At 41.1% G+C, this 25,898-nt stretch overlaps 1 long non-coding RNA gene across 1 annotated transcript in view; it reads right to left on the minus strand.

Annotated features, from left to right (window-relative positions):
• The window catches only part of LOC103694470 (uncharacterized), a 93,061-nt gene that overhangs the window by 21,231 nt on the left and 45,932 nt on the right, over nucleotides 1-25,898 (minus strand). Inside the window, exons 7-10 of the long non-coding RNA XR_010061509.1 lie at nucleotides 6,851-6,950; nucleotides 6,346-6,417; nucleotides 1,823-6,154; nucleotides 286-426 (exon numbers count right to left, since the gene is read on the minus strand). This is a non-coding gene — a long non-coding RNA (uncharacterized LOC103694470). The remainder of the gene's footprint in view (nucleotides 1-285; nucleotides 427-1,822; nucleotides 6,155-6,345; nucleotides 6,418-6,850; nucleotides 6,951-25,898) is intronic.

Consider the following 25,898-nt stretch of genomic DNA (forward strand, 5'->3'; position numbering starts at 1 on the left):
TAGGCTCTAGTACATGCAAGATGTTAAGATGAGGAGTTTGGTTTTGGGAAGAACTAAGAGACTTAGGGGAGACCCATGGTGACCCAAGGACTGCTAGATAGGTAATCCACAAGAAAGCTTCGATTCTAGTGCATACTTCCAGAGGCCCTTCTCTTGGCAAGCACTTTTGTCTTCATGAGCAGTTGCCAAATTATAGGCACACAGATCAGGCCCCCACAGTCTCTACTTCCCTTTCATGACCTCAGATGCCAAGGACGAGTTTGAAGTGCTTGAGTTAATTCTTACTGGGACACTTCTTTTCAAAAGCTCCATCTTCTATTGTGAAATCTGTTTTGTGCGTTATGACTCTTTTCTACTTCACCACTTCTTCTTCCAGTGTTAAAATAGCTGGATCAGATACATAGGCACATTCTTGTTAGAATCTCCCTAGAATAAAATGAAGGGGGTTGGATGGCAGTTATCAGAAGAGGTGGGTTCCAGCCTCAAATCTCTCTATTTTATAGCAAAATAAAAGAGGAAAGTTTACAAAACAGGAAAGGAAGTCTATCATCCTTTCAGAGAGCTTGGCTTAGTTTGGGAACCACCAACAGCAGACAATGGGAATGACAGGTTAAGCCAGACAGGCTCAGAATGTTTGCAGTGCAATTTCACTGATGGACATGTAGACATTTTCAAATTTGTGTGTATACAAGAAAACAAGGTCCTATTAACATGAGCAAAGCTCAGAAGAATTCACAGAGAACAAAGCAACATGCACAGGGCTTCATGGGTCTGTACCAGCTTCTCCGAGTATAGATTATGGCTTCCAACTTAGTGTTTTTATGGGGCTTCTGGGTGTACAAATAAGTGGGTCTCTGAGTCTTGTGCTTTGTCTTAGGCTCTTTTTCTTTTGTCGGTTTGCCTTCTCAAATTCTAATGCATTCATTTTTGTTTTATATTATTTGATAAAATAAAATAAATACATAGATTGTGGCGTGTGTGTGCATGCGTGTGTGTGTGTATGTGTGTATGTGTGTGTATGTGTGAGTGTGTATGTGTGTATGTGTGCATGGGTGTGTGTGTGTATGTGTGTGTGTGTGTGTGTGTGTGTGTGTGTGTGTGTGTGTGTGTACATGTGCAGTTGCCCACAGAGGCCAGAAGAGGGTGGTGGATAATACCCTGGAGCTGGAGTTAGATGATGTTGGGAACTATCTAAAGTTGGTACTAGGAAGTAAATTTGAGTCTTCTGCAAGGACAGTATGTGCTTTTAATTCTTAATTGCTGAGCCATCCTTCTAGCTCTCACTGACAGGAACAGGAAAAGAAAAATGGACAGAAATTTTATGATCTCAGCCTTAGGAGCGACTGAGACAAACCTCTCTTCTAGGTATCAATCACGTGACTACAACAGCCTGAGAATGCTATTTTTAAAAGAACTTTTCTTTTGTGTTCTCCACCCATGACTCTCTATGATCTACAGACCTTGAAAAATGATAGCTGTATGATGAAAACTTAGTCAGCAGAACTAGATTATGGAGGGGAGGGTTGAAACACAACGGCATGGTTTTCAGGAACTGAAACCTGGTCAAAGCCAGTCTGCATGAAGGTTAGATACAGGTTGCCAGAAACGCCACAAACCTCAGGAAAGTGCACAGAGGCAGGGCCAGAGTCCAGAGATACAGAGAGCATCTGAGACTCGGGCTGTGAAGAACTGTCTATTCTGACCAGTGTCTATACCCAGTCCCCCAAAGGAAGTCCTAGAAGCAAGAACAGTACTCGCAACATTTTCCTTAAGGCATGCTGAAGGATGACTCTCCCCTAGAGGCTTGACCAGCATCTCTTACCTGACCTTGCAAAGGAAGACCCAAGGGTGTTCTATAACAGATTTTAGGGAGCCAGGGAAGATATGCCTAGAAACTCAAAACAGAAAAATAGTAAAGAAACCAGGCCACATTCAAACACACTTCTCTCATCTTTTAAAATTATTATGAATTAAATATTTTATTTATTTACATCCCAAATGTCGTCCCCCTCCCATTCACCCTTGAAGAGTTCTTCCCCCTTTCCCTCTCCCCTTCACCTTTGAGAGGGTGCCCCTCTTTGGCATCCCCCTTTCCTGGGGCATCAAGTCTCTACCAGATTAGGTGTATCCTCTCGCACTGAGGCCAGACAAAGCAGTCCTCTGCTACAGCATGGACCTTGGACCAGCCCATGTATGCTCTTTGGCTGGTGGTTCATCTCTGGTAGCTATGAGGGGTCTGGGTTAATTGACACTGTTTTCCTTCCTATGGGGTTGCCATCCCCTTAGTTTCCTTCAATCCTTCCCATAACTCTTTCTTAGGAGTCCCCCACCTCTGTCCACTGTTTGGCTCTAAGTATCTGCATCTGTCTCAGTCCACTGCTGGTAGAGCCTCTCAGAGGGCAGCCATGCCAGACTCTTGTCTGCAAACCAGTGCTTTGTGAGCCACCATATAGATTCTTGGAGCCTTAGCTGAGTCCTTTACAAGACCGGGGGGTATTCTTAAGTGCTGAGCTATTTCTCCAGCCTCTGTCAATTTACTTTTGAGGCAGAGTTTCATGTATCCATTATTTCCTTGAACTTGCTGTGTTGAAGAGGATGACTTTGACTTCTTGATTCTTCTGCCTCCACCTACCAAGTTCTGGGATTACGGGCATGTGCCACCATTCCCATCTTATGAGGTGCTGGTGACTGAAACCAATGCCTCATATATGCTAGCAAATATTTTACTAATTGGCTATATCCACAGCTGTCTTACTTTGTTGTTCTTTCATATGCTATCTTTCCAGAGCAATTTGGGCATTTTATGCAAAGTTACCATTGTGTCATGTTCTTCTCTTTCTTCTTTACTCATCATGCAGCCCCCTTCCACTAATTAGCTTCCTCCTGCTAATAGCTCCCTGCCTTAGGGTTTCATTGCTATAAAGGGACACTATAACCAAGGCAACTCTTATAAAGGACAACATTTAATTTGGACTGGTTTACAGATTCAGAGATTCAGTCCATTATCATCAGGGCGGGAAGCATGGCAGCATCCAGGCAGGCACGGTGCAGGAGGAGCTGAGAGTTCTACATCTTCATCTGAAGGAGGCCAGGGGGAGTCTGGCTTCCTGTATGCATCCAGGACAGATTCTCTTCTGGGTCTTGGGCTAAGCTTCAACCCTGGGAGACCTCAAAGCCTGCCTACACAGTGACACACTTCCTCTACCAAGGTCACACCTACTTCAACAAGGCCGCACCTCCTAATAGTGCCACTTCCCATGGGCCAAGCATATTCAAACCACGACTACACTCCTGTTCTGTTTTAATATATGTTTTCTCCTCCCCCTTAAGATCCCTCCTCCTCCCATAGTCTCCTTTCTAGTTTCACGGCCTATATCCACAATTATACATATATATCAAATGGAATAAAAAATTAAAATCTAGGATGTGAGTGAGAGAACAAATATGTTATTTGTCTTTTATTCTCTTAAGTTTTGAGTTCTATTACTTTTCCACAAATATCTTCCTTTGACTTTTGTTTACTGCTTTAAAAAAATCAGTGTAGGCAGGACAAATTGTGGATTTAAGGTTTGGTGGCTGGGTTGGGACCCATTGCTCCACTGGAAATCTTACCTAGTTAGAGGAGGTGGCCATTTCAAGTTTCATATTTCCTATTTCTAGGAGTCTTACCTAGGGTCACCTTCATAGGTTCCTTGAAATTTCTATTTTCCTGGCTTCTAGCTTGTTCCAGAAATGCCCCCACCTCCACTGATTCTAGTTCTCTTTTCCTCTGTCCTTCTCACACTTGATCCCTCTTGTTTCCCTACTCATCCCCTCTCTCATCCAGTCTCCTCCCTCCATCCACCCCCCAATGTCTATTTTATTTCCATTTCTCAGTGAAATTCAAGCATCCTCCTTCAGATCCTTCTTGTTTAGCTTCCTTGGGTCTGTAGATTATAGCATGATTATCCTTTGCTTTATGGATAATGCCCACTTACAAGTGAGTACATACCATGCTTCTCTTTCTGCATCTAGGTTACCTCACTCAGGATGGGATCCATGGGAGGCCTCCTCTTCTTTGAGGAGAGAGAGAGAGAGGTGGTTGAGGGGAGGGAAGGTGAGAGGGAGGGACTAGGCAGAGAGGAGGGATGGCAGCTGTGATCAGGATGTAAAGTATATATATTAATTTAAAAATCAATGTATAGGGGCTGGGGATTTAGCTCAGTGGTAGAGCGCTTACCTAGGAAGCGCAAGGCCCTGGGTTTGGTCCCCAGCTCCGAAAAAAAGAACCAAAAAAAATCAATGTATACTTGTAATATATTTTCTTGGCTCCTTTGTCTGTTGATGGACACTTAGGCTGATTCCGTTGCCTAGCTATTATGAGTAAGCAGCAATAATGTGGATGTGCAAGTATCTCTTTGAGTCCTTTGGAGATATATATATATATATATATATATATATATATATATATATATACACACTTAAGAGTGCTATGGCTGGGTCATATGGCCATTTAACTTTTAGTGTTTTGAGACATCTACACAGTTACTTATATAGTGGCTGCGTCAGCTGGCTGCAATTGTCACTTACTTTCTTTTTTAAAATAATTATTAAAAAAAGATTTGACATTGCCTTAATGGGTTATTACTAATTACTTCTCTTTACCAAAATTAATTCTCTACTCCCTGCCTGGTTCACATACAAGAGAATATCTCTGTAATATAAGAAGCAAAGACTACTTTCCTATTTATATCTTATGTTTTACACAGTGTTTATAGATTGTAAAAAGCAAGATGAGTATTCTCTAATATACTGTCACAGTCGTGTGCACCACAGGATCAAGACTATTATTATAAGCCAAAAGCTGCTCTCAGGTGCTACAAGTCTTTATTGTTTAGTTTATTGTCTGTTCATTGGTGCAAAGCTCTAGAGCCTCCGGGGATCCTCATCATTGAGAAATATAGAATGTCAACCCCAGCCCAGACCCAGATGCTCACAAGGTCTGCAGCTGTCCAGCTGCACTGTTCAGAAGTCAATGTTTAAGGAACTCTGCTCTAAAACTTGGTTCAGGAGCCATCATGCTACCAGAAACCAACAAAAGCCTCCCTCCATGACCTATAGAGAAATGAAACCAATGCGCTAAATTGCCAAATGCATATTGATCAGATTACCTTTATTCCCACTGGGTAGAAGACAGAATGGTTTGGGTTGTGCTGAGTCAACACACCACATCCTGCTAACTGGATTCCAACGTGGGCTTTCTACTGGAAACTGTCTTTGAATGTTATATTTTCTATGTGGCTTTAGTAGGGACTATGAGTACTAAAAACAGAAATCATCAACTGTAGGTTACACCAAAATAATTAAAGCTTAAAGGTGACTCAGTATATACATGCATTTGCTAATATACAGACACCAATGGAGGCTGGGAATATGAGAATCAAGAAGGACTTCATCCTTCCCACATACAATCCACCCTGTAAAATCAGGACAAACTTGCTCCTCGGGGAAACCCCTCCATCCATGTAATTCCTAACACAAACTATATGATCAGTGCATGATTACAGGATAAATTAATGAACAAATAAAAGAAAGCTAAAAAAATTATTTTTTATTGTTTGAAAATTTCATACATTCATATAACATGTTTAGAATAAATCTGCCTGTTAATCTGTCTTCTCCGATCCCCTGTCATGTGTTCTGCTTTGCTGTTTGTTATTTTCAGAGAATAATACATCTCAGTACAAATATATTGTTTATTTCAGAGGAAACACTTTGTTTTTGTTTTTGTCTTTTGCTATGTCAAAATACCTAACAAAAGCAACTTAAGGAAAGAAGGATTTATTTTGGCTCACAGAGTCCATCATGGTGGGAAAGATGCAGCATCAGGAACTTGAGGTAGATGGATCTCTGATATCCGCAGTCAGGAGATAAAGATAAATACTGGTGCTCAGCTCCTTTTCTTTGTTTTATTCTGGAACATCAGCCCATGGACTGGCACCACTCGTATTTAGGGTAGGTCTTCTCAGTTCAATTAACCTAAAGTAGAAAACCCCTCACAAACATGTCCAGAGTTTCACTTCCAAGATTAGTCTAAATCTTCCTCAGGACACTGCTTTTTCCCACAGTTTCTTAACTCACTTCAAACCATGGATGCCTCTTCCTGCTTTTCCTCCTGGAAAAACCACAAGTCTCACATGGAGGGAAGTCCATTGGAATAAGTGCCGACTTCTCAGTGGAAATCGTTAAAGCCAGCAGATAGGAGACTAATATATTTCAAGTTCTAAAAGACTACAGATGGCAACCCAGACTACTTTACCCACCAAAATTATCTGCCATAGTTGAAGGAAAAAAAAAACAACTTACCATGTAAACGGGTTGAAAGAACTCATACCCAGCAATCCAGTCCTACAGAGACTACTGGAAGCATTATTTGGACTAAAGAGAAAAATAAATAAGCTTACTCAAGAGGCTCTGGAAAGAGAACCAATGAAGTTATCATTATTGAAACAGAAAAATAAAACTAAGAACAGAAATAGCAAAAATAAAGAGCAAAATGACAGCAATCATCAGGTACCTTACAATAACTTTAAGTATTAATGGCCCTAATTCCCCAATAGAAAGACACATGTTGGTAAATAGATCCACAAACAAAATTTATTGCTTTGTTTTCTAGAAAAAAGATCTTAACTTCAATGATTGGCACTACTTGAGTGTGAAGTATGGAAATAGGATGGAGAAACAGAAAGTTGTTGCTATCCCAATATATGACAATATAAATGTCAATCTAAAATTGATCAGAAGAGATACAGAATGACACTTTACTTTGATCAAAAGAACAATTAATGAAGAAGACATTACAATTACTAACCTCTGTTTTTTCATAAAAATCAAAGTATTAGAATGTCAAGGTCCAAATTATGCCCAACTTAGTAACAAGAGGTGATTTCAATACCCCATAGATAGTTCATCTAGATGAGAAAAAGAAAATTTGGAATTAAATAGCATCATGAATCAAATGGATGTAACAGATATTTATAGAATATTCCACCAAACACTAAAAGTTATACATTCTATTCAGCAGCCCATGGAAGTTTCCCTAAAATAGATTGTATCCTGGGACACAGAGCAAAGCTCAACAAACAAAGAAAAATTGAAAAAACTTTGTGTATTTTTTTCTGACCACAAACGAATAAAGCTTAAAATAAACAATCTCTAGTAAACACACAAAATCATGGATATTAAAAAAAATTGAATGATGAATGGGTTAAAGAAGAAATCAAGAAAAAAATAAAACTCCTGAATTAAATAAAAAGGAAAATTCAACATAGCAAAACCTCTGGGGCCCAATAAATGCAATCCTAAAAATTGCTCTAAGTGCCTAGTTAAAAAAAGAAAGCATAGATAAATGAATTATTGACATGACATATGAATTTGGAAAAAAAAGAACAAACTAAAGCCAAGTAGATGGGAAGAAATAGTAAAAATCAGAGCAGAAATTAATGAAACAGAAGCAAAGAAGGCAATAGAAGCAATCAACAAATATAAGAGGTGGCTCTTTGAATAGATAGATAAACAAGACTGACTGTAACCACTCTAGACACTGTGGAACCCAGAAGAATAGAGCAGATAAATGAGGCTGACTAAAATATTTTTTTTAATTAACTTGAGTATTTCTTATACACATTTCCAGTGTTATTCCCTTTCCCGGTTTCCGGGCAAACATCCCCCTCCCCCTCCCCTTCCTTATAGGTGTTCCCCTCCCAACCCTCCCCCCATTGCCGCCCTCCCCCCACCAGTCTAGTTCACTGGGGGTTCAGTCTTAGCAGGACCCAGGGCTTCCCCTTCCACTGGTGCTCTTACTAGGATATTCATTGCTACCTATGAGGTCAGAGTCCAGGGTCAGTCCATGTATAGTCTTTAGGTAGTGGCTTAGTCCCTGGAAGCTCTGGTTGCTTGGCATTGTTGTACATATGGGGTCTCGAGCCCCTTCAAGCTCTTCCAGTTCTTTCTCTGATTCCTTCAACGGGGGTTCTATACTCAGTTCAGTGGTTTGCTGCTGGCATTCGCCTTAAGCAATAGCCAATTTTATTCAGAGCATCAGACAATTTATGTTCTGAGGGTTAAGAGGAGTCACATGAATAATGTACATTTACAAGGGCAAACGGCATATGACCACAAGCAGCATGAAGCAAAAATTTTCCATATAAGTAAATAATAATATAAACAAATATTGTGATGAATAATCTGATGTAAACTCACTCCTATGTGCTACACCTGAGAGGGGCACAAAAGCATAATCCAAGAATAATTCCTTGTTTCTGAAGAAACTCAGGTCACCAGACTCTTGTCTTCATTTCTTGGTATTTTCTCACAAACACTCAGAAAACTCCTCACATGACTCCATGTTTTTTAAAATTTAATTTAATTTTTTTAAGGTAAAAAGAAATGTATTTATATTTATAAATGCATATATAATATAAATATATAATGTAATATATATAAATATATATGTATATACATACATGTATATGTAGCATATACATCCAAATGAAATAGAAATAAGATTAAAAGAAAGTTTAAAGCCTTAACGTGATGTTGAGACAAGGAACTGCCCAAGATTCCGTGAGCTCATGTTCTGCTGGCCACATGCAGTCTCCCTTTAGAGTAGCGTATTTCCCCAGGAGACTCCCTTGGAGAAGTCTAGTCTCTCATTTGCAAGTGGTAATCAATTGGAGACTGCATGTGAATGAGTGTTAAGGGCACGTGCTCACTTCTCCTTTTAGCTCTAGGCACCCATCTGGTCCAGACCGGTGCAGGGCCTGTGCATGCCATGCTGCCTTAGTCTCTGTGAGTTCCTAGGTGTGTCAAGCCTGTTGATTTAGGGGGCCTTGTTTTCTTGATGGCCTCTACCCCTCTGGCTCTTAAGTTCCTTCTGCCTCCTCTTCCATGGGGCTCCCTGAATCCTAAGGAGAGGGACTTGATAGACACATCCCATTTATGGCTGCGTATCCTAAGGCCTCTCACTCTGCACGATGTCTGGCTGTGGGTTTCTATGTTTGCTCTCATCTGCTGCATGAGGAAGCATCTCTGATGATGGCTGAGCAAGGCGCTGATCTGAGAGGATAGCAGGATGCCATTACAAGCATTTTACTGCTACATTCCTTTAGCAGAACAGTAGCGTTTGGTTTTCCTCTAGGTCCCTGGGCTATTTAGTTTCTGGTTCGTGGTCATCCACGTAGTGCCAGTTGTGGGTTTCATCTCAAGTCAGATATTGGTTGGTTACTCCCACAAGATTTGTACCATCATTGCCCTAGCATAACTTGCAGGCAGGACACCATTGTAGATCAAATGTAGCAGAGTTGGTGTTTGCTTCTCCTTTGATAGCATGCGGAGTACCTTCCTATGCCAAATGCATAGGAAGTGTAGGGGCACAAGCTTGACCTCCCTATGTTCAACACGCTGTGGAAGTGTTGTCTTCAGCAGTAGAGTTTTTTAGAAATCAATCTATAGTCTCGTCAACAGCCCGAGTTGTTTGCTCTGACGGGATCCCTCCAGCCAACAAACTCAGTTAGATGTACCTCATTCCCAGTATTAGAAGCTTCATTTGTTGACAGATGTACAGATGGGGCTCTGCCTCCCCCATTCTTTGGTGATTTTACTTAGATTGCTTTCATTCGTGTGTATATTTTAGGAAGCTTCTCTTTTTTTTTTGAAATTAAACATTTTTTTCTTTTTTTTAAGACCTTACATATTTAATACAGTGTGTTACCCCTGTACAAATGGAAAAAAACTTAAGTTCAACATTTCTAGACCAATATGGCTGTTAATTTCTGTACAGTGCCAACTCAACACAGTAAACGGGGATACTTTTTTCCAAAGTTGACAGCACAGCTAAAGTTTCAAAAAATTCAAATTATATATCTGTATATATAAATTTATATTTATATAAAAAGACCAATAATAGCAGTGTGTTATGCATCAACAGCAGCAACAGCTTTTCCAGGTTCTGCAGTCATCTGAACAAAACTGTAGAGACATCCAGCACACTCCATTAAAAAAAAAAGTAAAAAAACAAAACCCGAGAAAACAGCACAGTTCTGTTACTCTTGTGGTACCTGGCACCATTTTTTTTTAAATTAGCTTCTCAATCATCATCTGGAAAGAAAACATTCTGAGCAACATCATTAAAAACAGCTCTGATAAAGCACGGTCACTACTACGTGTCATAAAGCAGGTACAAGCTATTTTACATCCACAGAGGTATGATACAGTACTGTCCTACATCTATAATACTAGAGGATACAATTTAAAAGGCATTATTTGAGACTTGATTCTACTTTTCCAGCAGAGGGCCCAAAGGATGGTGTGACACAGCTTTGTAAAGAAACATACTCTAGACAGGATTTCCTTTCACTAGTGGCACAGTTCTAAGGATTCATTCTCTCCATGAATGTCAGCTAAAACCGTTATTAAAAAAGTGAAATATCCCTAGAACAAAACCGTATAACCTCCGGATTCACATGAAGATGACCTAGTGGAGACAAGCTGGACCTCACCTTACCAACAAGCTATCACATCTGTTATGTTTAAACAGTGAGACCTCCAAGGAAGGAGATGCCAAGTAGTGCTTCAAAGCTTCGGACCACAATCAAACACAGCATCCTTTTCAACAGAAGCAGTAGCTCATCTGAATATGCTCAAGGATGCTGACATCAATATGTAATCATCTCCTCACTCCTCCAGGAAGAAGGGGAGATCAGTTACTACTGTACTTTATTGTGTTCAACCAAATCACCATGTTACAAAAATAGCAAACTGCCATAATAAAAAATAAGGCTCCTCTATCCAGCACCAGATAGCATCATTTTACTTTCAAGCCCAGAAATTGCACACTTGTATATAAACCAACCGAAGATGAGGATTGAGGGTTCATCTTGGTGGATTTTTCCCTCGATGAACATGAAGTGTCCTTCCTTATCTTTTTTGATGACTTTTAATTGAAAATTGATTTTATTTGATATTAGAATGGCTACTCCAGCTTGCTTCTTCCGACCATTTGCTTGGAAAGTTGTTTTCCAGCCTTTCACTCTGAGGTAGTGTCTGTCTTTGTCTCTGAGGTGTGTTTCCTGTAGGCAGCAGAATGCAGGGTCCTCATTGCGTATCCAGTTTGTTAATCTATGTCTTTTTATTGGGGAGTTGAGGCCATTGATGTTGAGAGATATCAAGGAATAGTTATTATTGCTTCCTGTTATATTCATATTTGGATATGAGGTTATGTTTGTGTGCTTTTCTTCTCTTTGTTTTGTTGCCAAGATGATTAGTTTCTTGCTTCTTCTAGGGTATAGCTTGCCTCCTTATGTTGGGCTTTACCCCTTATTATCCTCCATAGTGCTGGATTTGTAGAAAAATATTGTGTAAATTTGGTTTTGTCATGGAATATCTTGGTTTCTCCATCTATGTTAATTGAGAGTTTTGCAGGATACAGTAACCTGGGCTGGCATTTGTGTTCTCCTAGGGTCTGTATGACATCTGTCCAGGATATTCTGGCCTTCATAGTCTCTGGCGAAAAGTCTGGTGTGGTTCTGATAGGTCTGCCTTTATATGTTACTCGACCCCTTTCCCTTACCGCCTTCAATATTCTTTCCTTATGTTGTGCGTTTGGTGTTTTGACAATTATGTGACGGGAGGTGTTTCTTTTCTGGTCCAATCTATATGGAGTTCTGTAGGCTTCTTGTGTGCCTATGGGTATCTCTTTTTTTTAGGTCAGGGAAGTTTTCTTCTATGATCCTGTTGAAGATATTTACTGGTCCCCTGAGCCGGGAGTCTTCACTCTCTTCTATACCTATTATCCTTAGGTTCGATCCTCTCATTGAGTCCTGGATTTCCTGTATGTTTTGGACCAGTAGCTTTTTCTGCTTTACATTATCTTTGACAGTTGAGTCAATGATTTCTATGGAATCTTCTGCTCCCGAGATTCTCTCCTCCATCTCTTGTATTCTGTTGGTGAAGCTTGTATCTACAGCTCCCCGTCTTTTCTTTTGACTTTCTATGTCCAGGGTTGTTTCCATGTGTTCTTTCCTGATTGCTTCCATTTCCACTTTTAATTCCTTCAACTGTTTGATTGTGTTTTCCTGGAATTCTCTCAGGGATTTTTGCGATTCCTCTCTGTAGGCTTCTACTTGTTCACTAAGGGAGTTCTTTATGTCTTTCTTGAAGTCCTCCAGCATCATGATCAAATATGATTTTGAAACTAGATCTTGCTTTTCTGGTGTGTTTGGATACTCCACGTTTGCTTTGGTGGGAGAATTGGGCTCCGATGATGCCATGTAGTCTTGGTTTCCGTTGCCTGGGTTCCTGCGCTTGCCTCTCGCCATCAGATTATCTCCAGTGTTACTTTGTTCTGCTATCTCTGACCGTGGCTAGACTGTCCTATAAGCCTGTGTGTCAGGAGTGCTGTAGACCTGCCTTCCTGTTTTCTTTCAGCCAGTTATGGGGACAGAGTGTTCTGCTTTCGGGTGTATAGTTCCTCCTCTCTACAGGTCTTCAGCTGTTCCTGTGGGCCTGTGTCTTGAGTTCACCAGGCAGGTTTCTTGCAGGGGAAAAGTTGGTCCTACCTGTGGTTCCAAGGCTCAAGTTTGCTCGTGGGGTACTGCCTAAGTCCTCTCCACGGCGGCAGCAACCGGGAAGATCTGCGCCGCTCTTTCCGGGAGCCTCCGTGCACCAGGGTTCCAGATGACGTTTGGTGTTCTCCTCTGGCGTCTGGATGTGCACAGAGTGCAGTCTCTTCTGGTTTCCCAGGCGTGTCTGCCTCTCTGAAGGTTTAGCTCTCCCTCCCACGGGATTTGGGTGCAGAGAACTGTTTATCCTGTCTGTTTCCTTCAGGTTCCGGCGGTGTCTCAGGTGCAGGGGTCCTGCCGCTCCTGGGCCCTCCCCCACGGGAACCCAGAGGCCTTATACAGTTGCCTCTTGGGCCAGGGATGTGGGCAGGGGTGGGCAATGTTGGTGGTCTCCTCTGCTCTGTAGCCTCAGGAGTGCCCACCCGATCAGACGGTGAGGTCTCTCTCCCACGGGGTTTAGGAGCAGAGAGCTGCTGCGGGCCGGGATCCGCGGGTGTGGGACTTCCGGCAAACACAGGAAGTGCCCGGTCCTAGAGGAACTCTGTCTCCGTGTGTCCCGAGTTCACCAGGCAGGTTTCTTGCAGGGGAAAAGTTGGTCCTACCTGTGGTTCCAAGGCTCAAGTTTGCTGGTGGGGTACTGCCTAAGTCCTCTCCACGGCGGCAGCAACCGGGAAGATCTGCGCCGCTCTTTCCGGGAGCCTCCGTGCACCAGGGCTCCAGATGACGCTTGGTGTTTTCCTCTGGCGTCTGGATGTGCACAGAGTGCAGTCTCTTCTGGTTTCCCAGGCATGTCTGCCTCTCTGAAGGTTTAGCTCTCCCTCCCACAGGATTTGGGTGCAGAGAACTGTTTATCCGGTCTGTTTCCTTCAGGTTCCGGCGGTGTCTCAGGCGCAGGGGTCCCGCCACTCCTGTCCCCCCCCCCCACGGGCACCCAGAGGCCCCACACAGTTGCCTCTTGGGCCAGGGATGTGGGCAGGGGTGGGCAGCGCCGGCGGCCTCCTCTGCTCCGCAGCCTCAGGAGTGCCCACCCGACCAGGCGGTGAGGTCCCCCTCCCACGGGGTCTGGGAGCAGAGAGTTGCTGTGGGCCGGGATCCGCGGGTCTAATTTAATTTTTTAAACTTATCCACTTTACATCCCACCATGACCATGTTCAGACAACTGATACTCTGTTGGCTCAATTAACTTAAGACTCCCATTAACAGAATTAGAGTCGAGTCAGACATCAAAGAAATTCAGACTAGTGTAAGGGAATAATTTTAAAAAACTCTATACTCCATTTAGTTTGATACGTAGAAGAACTGTAAGAATTATTCATCTGAACCACCAAATTTAATCCAAGCAGAGACCAACAGACTCAGAGCAAATAAGGAACTTTCTGACTAATGAAAGTCCAGGTGCATATGGATTCATAACAGAAAAATACCATACTTTAAAAGAAATACAATTTTTCAAATTACTCAAAAAAGAAAGAAAAGGAACACTTCTGTCACCTCCTAGGAAGCCACTGTGACTCTGATACCAAAACCAAGTAGAATCCAATGAAACCAAAGCAAATAAACATGCAGGCCAATATCACTCATAAACATAGAAGAAAAATCCTCAACAGAATACTTGCAAATATTTGTATATAGGTATATATTATAAAGATCATCCACTAGTATCAATTGGCTTTATAATGAGGATTCAGGGATAGATCAACATATCTACATTTAAATGTAATAAATCATATAGGTGGACATAAACTTATATGATTTTCTTAACAGAAAAAGATCTCAGCAGTTAAGAACATTGGCTGCTCTTCCAGAGGTCCTGAGTTCAATTCCCAGCCACCACATGGTGTCTCACAACCATCTGTAATGAGGCATCTCATGCCCTCTTCTGTCATGCAGACATACATGTAATAGAATACTCATATACATAAAATACATGAATAAATAAAATAAAAAAACAGTAATTACCTCTTGAAGAATTGGGCGAGTCATGGATAATGATCTTGTTTAATCTATATACATTTGTAATGTATTATCATTGGGAGTGTCAGTAAAGAGACCATATGAAGGGAGCAGAAGGCCATAAGGACCAATAATACTTAAACAACATGGCACTGATATGGATAAATACACTGGACATCCAGGGAAGTCTGACGTGGGAATTAGGATTAAGCAATGATGTAATCTGTTATATAACCACCCTTGGCAAAGTGCCACTTTTGTTAATATTGTCTATAAATATGTCCTTGGGGTCATAGTTGAGTGTCTTCACCTTCAACTTTGTCTTTGCCAGATTTTACCTGATGTATGTCTTTGCTTCCTCAGATTTCCCCTGTATGTGTTAACCTATATGGTTATGTGTGGACTGTGTGCTAGAAATGAATGATGTCACATCTGCCTCAGTATTCTTTTAACCTCCCAGCCTCCTGTGACCCTCATTTTCTGGGTCTAGGGCTTGGACTTCTGACCTAGTACTTGGTTTTCTTATAATAGTAAGAAAAGACACATCAAAGACAGCAAAGAAAGTGTTGGCCATGTCACCCCTCACTCAACTTCAAGTAACTTGTGGAGAGACACCTCTCATCCGGGCTTGGGGAAAGGAATTAAGTCTAGACTTTATACTTGAAATCCAGTAGTAGGTCCACCACAGGGAAGCCGGTTCTTGGCAGAGCTCTACATCAAGCTGGTATCCACATTGCCACTGCATGGCCGTGTAGCCATGGGAGTGGTTCTACTACTGTTCTCTCACTCTTGCACAGCAGAGTTGAGAACAAGACTCTACCTGCTGGGAAGAAAGACAGATGGCTAATACAGTAATTTACCTCGGAGCTCTTCTAGGTCGTCATGTCACTCAAATCTAGGTAGAAAATAAGCACAGGTATTCAGACCAGAGCTCAAAGGAATGGACTTTAGATCTGCCCTAGCATCTGGTGGACACTTAATCCTTGGTGAAACAGTCTTACACTTTGGTTTATGTCCCTTCTAGACTTGGAACATGCCAGAGGTACCTCTCCTAAGAATTGTTCACATTTCTACAGTTGTGACCCTATATGTTTGTTAATACTTACGACTGATGAAATCTAACTTCAGAAGCATGGATAGCTCTATACACTAAATTGTAGATTGTTTAGGCCTTATCTGGCATCAAGAAATGACCTGTGCCCTAGTAAGGTGGAGTCCTACAGGTTGGTACTTACAGGGGAAAGCTGAAGAATAAAAGACACACATCAGAAAAAGGGCTGGCAAGCCTCAAGGCAAAACCATAGACAAAGCTACCATCTGCAGCTGCAGCATTTGCCTTTGTGCACCCATGAGGTTGTGTGGGTCTTTGCTGGTGTGGGAAAGAGATATTCAGTTCGATGTCCTTCTTGATGGTAGGAGTTTAGCTTCACTATCATTGCATCAGGCTCAGGCAGTATAGCATGGGGCAAGACTATATTCACTGCAGTTATACAATGGAAACAAGGCAAGATTTTTTACTTTGTAATTTAATGTGAGGCAGATAAGCAAACAAAAAAATAGGGCAGGCCCTATAATCTCAGGCCCAGCGCCCATGGACAGATCCACTAGGATATCCCTTCTGGCAAGCAGAGATGCACAGTCCCAACCTATTTGTTGGAATTCTATTGCAGGCAGCATCATTAGTGGCTGATTGTGTCAGTTATCAGTCTTGTGTCATGAGTCCATGTCAGTAGTAGACTACCCGTAGCAGTGTGACGTTTAGTTCAATCCATCACTAGACTACTCATGGATGACTAGTATAAAAGTTTGACATAGAATTGTTCTATTGATGCCCATAAGCATGGCTTAAGAGCCTAAGGCCAGTCTTTCCTCAATCATTCTTCCCAGAGCCAAGGAGAATGCAATAAAGACAAGCTGGAAACTGTGGACAAAGTGTCTGTAGCTACACTGTTTCTAGAATGTGACTTGTAGGGAGACACTAGACTAGCCTTATGTACTCTCCCAGTTCATTCTGAATGCCATGCCAGCTGAGGTTTGGAAAAAACAAGACCTCTACTGTCCAAAGAGTGACAACATAATAACAGCAAGTTTGCACATGATCCAGTGCTGAAATAGCAGGTGTGACTACAGGTATAAAAATTGAGCAACTTCATTAAACTATGAGAAGGACAGGCAGGAAGTGAATTGTGAAGGCTGGAACAAATACCAAGACTTTCAATGTGTAGAAGTCATTGCATGCCAACAGGCACCAGAAACTCACCAGAAATTGTGGCTTTACTTAATGATCAGAGTAAAGAGCTAATCTGAATAAAATCTTTAATGAAAATTTTACAGCATCGGTTTTAAGGAAACTTGCCATGCTTCAAGAAAGCAGTAAGGGATGGTTCAGTGCCCTAACATAACATCATTTTCACAGAAAGAGATGCAAATGAAAGCTGTGCAGAAATCGTTTATCTGAAAAAATACTGTGAATGAAATTAACAGTCAAAGAAGGCATCAATGGCAGGGCAAATCTGATGAAGGAATTATTAAAACTCAAACACAAGCATGTTGAAAATAAACAATTGAAAAGAAAAATGTAATGAACAGTTGTATTATTTTTAAGGTAAGAATCACATGTTTTTCCTGAGGAAATCAATTATCTTTTCTAGGAGTGTCCCAAATTATGAAGTCTGAGTGTTGTGTGACATCATTCTCAAGGAAACATGAACAAAACATCTACTCACCCTGACAAGAAATCAATGGCAGACCAAAGTAAGAATAGCACCAAAATACATCTTGATGAACCAGAAAGTTTTATAAGAGTTATTCAAAGAAGCAGAAATGGTGCAAAGACAATTCTATCACCAAAGCCAGCAAGGGTAACAGCTCACAAAATTTGGAACCCTGGAGTACAGTGCACAGCCTGATGGTGGCTATGCAGGTTCAACAGTGCCCCTTTCAGGAAGCTGGTCTTCACTTCTTCTAAGTAGTTAAGTTTGTCTCTGCTTGCTGCTAGGCTGATCTAAGTCTCTTCTAGGCACCTCAGCTTGGAGAGTGAGGGACTGTCCTAGCTAGTTTTATGTCGACTTGAGAGTCATTTCAAAGGAGGGTATCTCCATAGAGGAAATGCTTCCAGGAGATCCATCTGTAGGGCATTTTTCAATTAGTGATCAATGCGGGAGGGCCCAGTCTGCTGTGGGTGGTGCCATCCCTGGGCTGGTGGTCTCCGGTTCTATAAGAAAGCAGACTGACACCTCCTGTAGCTAGACAGGAACCCTTGTGGAGCAACGGAGACACCAGCACATCCACAAACTTTCAACCCAAAATTTATCCTGTCTACAAGAAATGTAGGGACAGGGATGGAGCAGAGGCTGAGGGAATGGCCAACCAATAATTAACCCAAATTGAGAGCCATCCCATGGGCAAGCACCAATCCCTGACACTGTTAATGATACTGTTATGCTTGCAGACAGGAGTATGGCTGTCCTCTAAGAAGCTCCACGCAGCAGCTGACTCAGACAGATGCAGACATCCACAGCCAAACAGTGGAATGATTTCAGGGGCCTCTATGGAAGAATAGCAGGAAGGATTGAGGGCCCTGAAGGGGATAGGATTTCCACAGGAAGACAAACAGAGTCAACTAACCTGGTTCCGTGTGACTCTCAGAGTCTGACCAACTAACCAAAGAGCACACACAGGCTGGACCAATATGTAGCACATATGTAGCAGATATGTAACTTGACCTTCATGTGGGTCCTGAACAACTGGAATGGGTGCTATCCCAACAGCTGTGGCCTGTTTATGGGATATTTTCCTTTAACCGGACAGCCTTGTCTGGCCTCAGTGGGAGAGGAAGTGTCTAGCCTTGCAGAGACATGAATTGCCAGGGTGGGGGGATAACCAGGGAGGGTCCCCACCCACTCACCCACTCAGAGGAGAAAGGGAGAGGAGGGAGAAGTATTGTGGGAGGAGGTGACTTGGAGGGGGCAGTGAATGGGATGTAAAGCAAATAAGTAAAAAAAAATTAAATAAATAGAAAAGAAAGCAGGCTGAGCAAGCTATGAGGGGCAAGCCAATAAGCAGCACACCTTCCTGGCTTCTGCATCAGGCCCTGCATTCAGGTCTGGGCTCTGTTTGAGTTCCTTCAGTGATAAACACTGATATGGAAACAAAAGTCAAATAAACTCTTTCTCCACCAAGGTCACAGTGCTTCATCATAGCAATAGTAACCCTACAGGGACAAAGTAAATCTAGTCAATTCCTGAAGCTATTGTTTACTTGCTGAACTCAACCAGCTACCCCGCAGTACAGGATGTCTCAGCTCCCTTTGGAACACTGTGTGGCTTTATAAGCTTCTCCCAAGATAGAAGGTTTTATCTGAGATGAAATTGTTACAATTCAGTGTGCTTTCTGTGAGTGCTGATTAACTGTTTTATTTTTCAGGATAAATAGATTCCATTGAATGAATATAATATATAAATATTAGAAATTGTACTACATATTTTTGAATATACAGGATAAGTTATTGTGCAGCAAGAATAACTTTAATGATTGTATATAATAAGGGGAGGCACAGTTATCATTAAAGACTTTTTGAAAAGGCTGCATGGAAACCTTTCCATAGAGGCATTGTAAAATATATACAAATACATAAATTAAAAAATGTAAGTGGAGTAATCCTATAACAAGGTGACAATGCCCATACGAGACAGTATAGGGAAACATGAAGAGGCTGGTGACAAGAAAATGCTACTTCTTCTGAAACTGTTGGCTAGTGTGGTCCCAAAGAGACTCCCAAATGTTACAGATTATTTGTGCTTGACTTTCCCCCTCTCCACAATCATCCCTTTGTACTTTCCTGGTCTCTGCAGTTAGTCCAGGTTATGTGCTACCATTTGAATACTTGGTGCTAGGAACCTCAGATGAGGAAAGACCATGTGCTGTTTGTCATTGTGAGTCTGGTTTTCTTCTGTATGACAGGTCTCAGTATGGATACCACCAAAGTCCAACTCTGTGAACCAATGAATTTTATTTGAGTTACTTATAGGAATATAGGTGATTGGCGACTTACGGGAGCAGAAATGACTCCAAGACAGCTGCATCATCAATGCTCACCTCAGCATGGGTGACAAAATGGGGACCTGGAGCACAGTGCACAGCCTGCAAACAGCTCAACATGTTGGACGGTTTCCTTTCCAAGTGACTCAGTTGCTCTAAAGCTCTTGCAGGTAGCTGGTCTGGTTTAGCTTCTTCTGGGCGGCAGGTCTAGTCTAAGGGTCAACTTTGTAGCTTGATTTGTCTGAGAGGGGCTTTCAGCAGTCTTTATTGCTTACTCCAGGGAAAAAAGAACCCAGTGAATCTGGTCAGTTTCAAGACCTTCCTGAAGCTATTCTGAGTTGTTTAACTTCCTAATTAAGAAACTTCCCTCCAGGATGGAATCTTTCAACCTCCGAGGAAGCTGGTCCGTTAACAGCTACTTCATTCAATAGGAACTTGTCTAGTTTAGTCCTGGGAATGTCTGCAAAGTTCATTTTTCCTTCACAGATGGATAGTATTCCATAGTGTATATTAGCACATTTTAATTATGTATTTGTCATTTGTATTGACATTTAGGCTGTTTCCACTTCCCAGCTATTGTGAGTATAACATTGATGAGCAGGGCCTAGTATCCACGGAGTACAATGTCAAGTTCCTTAAGCATATGCTAAGGATAGATAGAGCTGGGCCATATGATAAATTTTAATGTAATTCTTAGTGTTGTAGAACATGATTCTCTTAGCTAAATGGTCACGATACTCATTGGATCGCCTGTGCTTGCTTGCAAGGGAACGACAGTCTTGTGGACTGTTGATATTCTCTCATAGGAAGGGATAGGGAGGGGCTCCCGGCCCTCTCCTGAGATTCCATCCACCAGTATGAACTGTTTATATGTAACCTTCCTCTAAGTGCATGTGGCATCAGGGTATTGGGGCTCTACAGAGGTACTAAAGTATTTACGATAGAAAAGGTTAACTGAATTGGCTCCATCTATGCAGCTATGTTATCTTCTATACTGAGTGAAGACTGGAAACAGTGTGAGTATTCTTGGTTTCCCATGATCCTATTCACAAGCTCTTAATGCTCTGAAGCAAGCCTAACAAATTCATTGGTTCCTCAAGGTGAGATTTGGCTTGTCCTTGGAACTTAATAAAGAGATAGATGTTGTTCACATATTCACATGAAAGGAATATTCACAACACTTAGTCCCAAATTAAGTGAACATTTTCCCTTCATTTTTAGATTATATTTCCCTATATAATTAAAGAATAGTGTGGGATTGTTTTAAGAGACTGATGTTCAAAATCCTGTAGGGAAGAGAGCTGAACACCCAGGAGTGCAAATATCCTGGGACTACAGGACAGACTGCCACTTCTACATACCTCTGCCCACATTCCTGGTCCAAGGGGAAACTGCACAGTACCTCTGGACACAGGGATATAGGAAAAGTCAGCCACTGATATCCGTAGTTCTGGTCTGTGCCCAGGACCAAACTGAACTGGCCAAACAGCTCCCTGCACCGAAATCCCCGTCCGAGAGAGAGCTGGACCCTCAGAAGTGTGGATACTCCTGAGAAGTCAGAGGAGACTACCCTCTGCCCACAGTCCAGACCTAAGAGGAAATCGCCTAGTGCCAACTGTGCCCACTGGGTGCAAGGACCTAGGAACAAGTAGGGGCAGGACCCTTTGATTCCTGCCCGCACCTAGAGCTGGAAGACAGTCTCCAGAAGTACCTACACATCTGAAATCAGAGCACCTGTTTTCAGGAAAGGCTGAAAGAAAACAGGAAAACAGTTTCACAGGAGTGCTGACGCAGAGGCCTACAACAGGTTCAAGTCACTCTCAGAAACAGCAAGATCAGCAAACACCAGAGACAACCCAATGGCTAGAGGCAAGTGCAGGAACCTAAGCAACAGACCAAGACTACCTGGCATCATCAGAGCCCAGTTCTCCCACCAAAGAAAATACTGGATATCCAAACACACCAGAAAAACAAGATTTAGATTTAAAATCACATTTTTTGATAATGATGGAGGAATTTACAAAAGACATAAAGAACTCCCTTAAAGAAATGCAGGAAAACACAAGTAAAAAGTAGAAGCCCTTAGAGAGGAAACACAAAAATACCAGAAGAATTACAAGAAAACACAAACATGTGAAAGAGTTGAAAATGGAAATAGAAACAATAAAGAAAACACAAAGGGAGATAACCCTGGATACAGAAAACCTAAGGAAGAGATCGGGAGTCACAGGTGCAAGCATCAGCAACAGAATACAAGAGATAGAAGAGAGAATCTCAGGGGCAGAAGATACCATAGAAAACATTGACTCAACTGTCAAAGATAATGTAAAGCGGAAAAAGCTACTGGTCCAAAACATACAGGAAATCCAGGACTCAATGAGAAGATCAAACCTAAGGATAATAGGTATAGAAGAGAGTGAAGACTCCCAACTTAAAGGGCCAGTAAATATATTCAACAAAATTATGGAAGAAAACTTCCCTAACCTAAAGAAAGAGATGCCCATAAACATACAAGAAGCCTACAGAACTCCAAATAGATTGGACCAGAAGAGCAATTCCTACTCTTACGTAATAGTTAAATAGCAAATGCACAAAACAAAGAAAGAATATTAAAGGCAGTAAGGGGAAAAGGTCAAGTAACATATAAAGGCAGAGCTATAAGAATTACACCAGACTTCTCACCAGAGACTATGGAAGCCAGAAGATCCTGAACAGATGTCATACAGACCCTAAGAGAACACAAATGCCAGCCCAAGATACTGTATCCTGCAAAACTCTCAATTAACATAGATGGAGAAACCAAGATATTCCATGACAAATCCAAATTTACACAATATCTTTCTACAAATCCAAAGGGATACAAATTGGAAGAGAAGAAATCAAAATATCACTCTTTGCAGATGATATGATAGTGTACTTAAGTGACCCCTAAAAGTTCCACCAGAGAACTACTTAACCTGATAAACAACTTCAGCGAAGTGTCGGAGTATAAAATTAACTCAAACAAATCAGTAGCCTTCCTCTTCTCAAAGGATAAACAGGCTGAGAAAGAAATTAGGGAAATGAGACACTTCATAATAGTCCCAAATAATATAAAATATCTTGGTGTGACTTTAACCAATCAAGTGAAAGATCTGTATGACAAGAACTTCAAATCTCTGAAGAAAGAAATAGAGGAAGATCTCAGAAGATGGAAAGATCTTCCATGCTCATGGATTGGCAGGATTAATATAGTAAAGATGGCCATTTTGCCAAAAGCAATCTACAGATTCTATGCAATCCCCATCCAAATCTCTACTTATTTTTTTTGTAGAGATAGAAAGAGCAATTTGTAAATTCATTTGGAATAAAAAAAAACCCAGGATAGTGAAAACTATACTCAACAATAAAAAAACTTCTGGGGGAATCACCATCCCTGACAAAACAAAGAGAAGAAAAGCACACAAACATAACCTCACATCCAAATATGAATATAACAGGAAGCAATAATCACTATTCCTTAATATCTCTCAACATCAATCGCCTCAACTCCCCAATAAAAAGACATAGATTAACAAACTGGATACGCAACGAGGACCCTGCATTCTGCTGCCTACAGGAAACACACCTCAGAGACAAAGACAGACATTACCTCAGAGTGAAAGGCTGGAAAACAATTTTCCAAGCAAATGGTCAGAAGAAGCAAGCTGGAGTAGCCATTCTAATATCAAATAAAATCAAATTTCAATTAAAAGTCATCAAAAAAGATAAGGAAGGACACTTCATATTCATTAAAGGAAAAATCCACCAAGATGAACTCTCAATCCTAAATATCTATGCCCCAAATACAAGGGCACCTACATACGTAAAAGAAACCTTACTAAAGCTCAAAACACACATTGCACCTCACACAATAATAGTAGGAGATTTCAACACCCCACTCTCATCAATGGACAGATCATGGAAACAGAAATTAAACAGAGACGTAGACAGACTAAGAGAAGTCATGAGCCAAATGGACTTAACGGATATTTATAGAACATTCTATCCTAAAGCAAAAGGATATACCTTCTTCTCAGCTCCTCATGGTACTTTCTCCAAAATTGACCATATAGTTGGTCAAAAAACGGGCCTCAACAGGTACAGAGAGATAGAAATAATCCCATGCGTGCTATCGGACCACCACGGCCTAAAACTGGTCTTCAATAACAATAAGGGAAGAATGCCCACATATACGTGGAAATTGAACAATGCTCTACTCAATGATAACCTAGTCAAGAAAGAAATAAAGAAAGAAATTAAAAACTTTTTAGAATTTAATGAAAATGAGGTACAACATACCCAAACTTATGGGACACAATGAAAGCTGTGCTAAGAGGAAAACTCATAGCGCTGTGTGCCTGCAGAAAGAAACAGGAAAGACCATATGTCAGCAGCTTGATAGCACACCTAAAAGCTCTAGAGCAAAAAGAAGCAAATACACCCAGGAGGAGTAGAAGGCAGGAAATAATCAAACTCAGAGCTGAAATCAACCAAGTAGAAACAAAAAGGACCATAGAAAGAATCAACAGAACCAAAAGTTGGTTCTTTGAGAAAATCAACAAGATAGATAAACCCTTAGCCAGACTAACGAGAGGACCCAGAGAGTGTGTCCAAATTAACAAAATCAGAAATGAAAAGGGAGACATAACTACAGATTCAGAGGAAATTCAAAAAAATCATCAGATCTTACTATAAAAGCCTATATTCAACAAAACTTGAAAATCTTCAGGAAATGGACAATTTCCTAGACAGATACCAGGTACTGAAGTTAAATCAGGAACAGATAAACCAGTTAAACAACCCCATAACTCCTAAGGAAATAGAAGCAGTCATTAAAGGTCTCCCAACCAAAAAGAGCCCAGGTCCAGACGGGTTTAGTGCAGAATTCAATCAAACCTTCATAGAAGACCTCATACCAATATTATCCAAACTATTCCACAAAATTGAAACAGATGGATCACTCCCGAATTCCTTCTATGAAGCCACAATTACTCTTATACCTAAACCACACAAAGACCCAACACAGAAAGAGAACTTCAGACCAATTTCCCTTATGAATATTGACGCAAAAATACTCAATAAAATTCTGGCAAACCGAATTCAAGAGCACATCAAAACAATCATCCACCATGACCAAGTAGGCTTCATCCCAGGCATGCAGGGATGGTTTAATATACGGAAAACCATCAACGTGATCCATTATATAAACAAACTGAAAGAACAGAACCACATGATCATTTCATTAGATGCTGAGAAAGCATTTGACAACATTCAACACCCCTTCATGATAAAAGTCCTGGAAAGAATAGGAATTCAAGGCCCATATCTAAACATAGTAAAATCCATATACAGCAAACCAGTTGCTAACATTAAACTAAATGGAGAGAAACTTGAAGCAATCCCACTAAAATCAGGGACTAGACAAGGCTGCCCACTCTCTCCCTACTTATTCAATATAGTTCTTGAAGTTCTAGCCAGAGCAATCAGACAACAAAAGGAGGTCAAGGAGATACAGATCGGAAAAGAAGAAGTCAAAATATCACTATTTGCAGATGATATGATAGTTTATTTAAGTGATCCCAAAAGTTCCACCAGAGAACTACTAAAGCTGATAAACAACTTCAGCAAAGTGGCTGGGTATAAAATTAACTCAAATAAATCAGTAGCCTTCCTCTACACAAAAGAGAAACAAGCCGAGAAAGAAATTAGGGAAACGACACCCTTCATAATAGACCCAAATAATATAAAGTACCTCGGTGTGACTTTAACCAAGCAAGTAAAAGATCTGTACAATAAGAACTTCAAGACACTGAAGAAAGAAATTGAAGAAGACCTCAGAAGATGGAAAGATCTCCCATGCTCCTGGATTGGCAGGATTAATATAGTAAAAATGGCCATTTTACCAAAAGCAATCTACAGATTCAATGCAATCCCCATCAAAATACCAATCCAATTCTTCAAAGAGTTAGACAGAACAATTTGCAAATTCATCTGGAATAACAAAAAACCCAGGATAGCTAAAACTATCCTCAACAATAAAAGGACTTCAGGGGGAATCACTATCCCTGAACTTAAGCAGTATTACAGAGCAATAGTGATAAAAACTGCATGGTATTGGTACAGAGACAGACAGATAGACCAATGGAATAGAATTGAAGACCCAGAAATGAACCCACATACCCATGGGCACTTGATTTTTGACAAAGGAGCCAAAACCATCAAATGGAAAAAGGATAGCATTTTCAGCAAATGGTGCTGGTTCAACTGGAGGGCAACATGTAGAAG

This window comes from Rattus norvegicus, chromosome X (genome assembly GCF_036323735.1).
Source record: "Rattus norvegicus strain BN/NHsdMcwi chromosome X, GRCr8, whole genome shotgun sequence".
Lineage (NCBI taxonomy): Eukaryota > Metazoa > Chordata > Mammalia > Rodentia > Muridae > Rattus > Rattus norvegicus.